At 53.4% G+C, this 1,587-nt stretch overlaps 1 long non-coding RNA gene across 2 annotated transcripts in view; it reads right to left on the bottom strand.

The window, feature by feature from the left end:
• LOC125482586 overlaps positions 1-1,581 on the bottom strand; it is a 6,451-nt gene extending 4,870 nt beyond the window's left edge. For both annotated transcript variants that reach the window (XR_007261690.1, XR_007261691.1), the window contains exon 1: positions 1,463-1,581. This is a non-coding gene — a long non-coding RNA (uncharacterized LOC125482586). The remainder of the gene's footprint in view (positions 1-1,462) is intronic.
• Between the last annotated feature and the right edge of the window lie 6 nt (positions 1,582-1,587).

The following is a 1,587-nucleotide window of genomic DNA, read 5'->3' as shown; positions in this document are numbered from 1 at the left end:
CACACACACTCTCACTCTCTCTCACACACACACACTCTCGCTCACACGCACACGCTCTCTCACACACACACATGCTCTCACACAGACACACACGCTCACTCACTCTCACACACACTCTCTCTCGCACAGACACACACTCACTCTCACACACACACACTCTCGCTCACACACACACACTCTCGCTCACACAGACACACACTCGCTCACACACACACACTCTCTCACAGACTTTCTCACACACACTCTCACTCTCTCTCACACACACACACTCTCGCTCACACACACACTCTCTCGCTCACTCTCACACTCACACACACACTCTTGCTCACATAGACACACACACTCTCACTCACACACAGACACACACTCACTCACAGACACACACACTCTCACTCACACATAGACACACACTCACTCACAGACACACTCACTCACACAGGCACACACACAAAGAGACACACACACACAGGCATACACACACACAGGCATACACACACAGAGACACACACACACACAGATCCTTCGAGCCTGTTTCTGAGTTGTGTCTATTTATAGATGGTACATATTCCTCAGCCTGCTAGGATCCTGTCCAACATTGTGCAAATAAACACTCGAGTCTCCCTCAGCCAAGCCTTCAGAATCCGGCTCTTAACTTCTTCTGCTCTGGGCTCAGTTTGCGGGACAATCTGGTCCTGCTAAAACCGAGCACTAATCTCTTCCAGCACTCAGCAATTCTCGTGAGATAGTGCTCACTCCCTCAGCGCTGACCCTCCGACAGTGCGGCGCTCCCTCAGCGCTGACCATCCGACAGTGCGGCGCTCCCTCAGCACTGACCCTCCAACAGTGCCCCCTCCCTCAGCACTGACCCTCCGACAGCACCCACTCCCTCAGCACTGACCCTCCGACAGTGCGGCGCTCCCTCAGCACTGACCCTCTGACAGCGCCCACTCCCTCAGCACTGACCTTCCGACAGCACCGGCTCCCTCAGTGCTGACCCTCCAACAGTGCCCGCTCCCTCAGCGCTGACCCTCCGACAGCGTCTGCTCCCTCAGCACTGACCCTCTGACAGCGCCCGCTCCCTCAGCGCTGACCCTCCGACGTGCCCGCTCTCTCGGCGCCGACCCTCCGACAGCGCCCGCTCCCTCAGCACTGACCCTCTGCCTGTGTCTGCTCCAATTCCCTCTCTCTCTCTGAACAGCCAGCTCAATTAGATCTTCGAACACTTTGCCAACATCACTGAAGGTAATTTGAGCCAGAGAACAGGGAGTCGGGGTGAGTGCACTGCTCAGAAGCTACAGGAATGTCTGCTCAACACATTTCTTCAAAAGGATTTTTCAACGTGAGAAAGTTCAGAATTTGCCTCTGGTGTTGCTACTCTGAATGTTGAAAGCCTGGACTCCCACTGACTCCTAAATAGCCCTTCGGAACGCCATAACAAGTTGACACTCGCAATCTTACGCACCGTTCTGAAACATTTTTCCAAATTCCAGACATATTCCTGTTTGGCTCTCCAGCAATTTCCTCACTTTCCTGATCGCTGTGATATCATTTTACAGGCGACAGAAATTTCTGTTTGATACACTAAAG

Source organism: Rhincodon typus, unplaced genomic scaffold (genome assembly GCF_021869965.1).
Source record: "Rhincodon typus isolate 14 unplaced genomic scaffold, sRhiTyp1.1 hic_rhity00012939, whole genome shotgun sequence".
Classification (NCBI taxonomy): domain Eukaryota; kingdom Metazoa; phylum Chordata; class Chondrichthyes; order Orectolobiformes; family Rhincodontidae; genus Rhincodon; species Rhincodon typus.
Note: the sequence above shows the minus strand (reverse complement) of the source record. Positions and strands in the feature narration are given on the sequence as shown.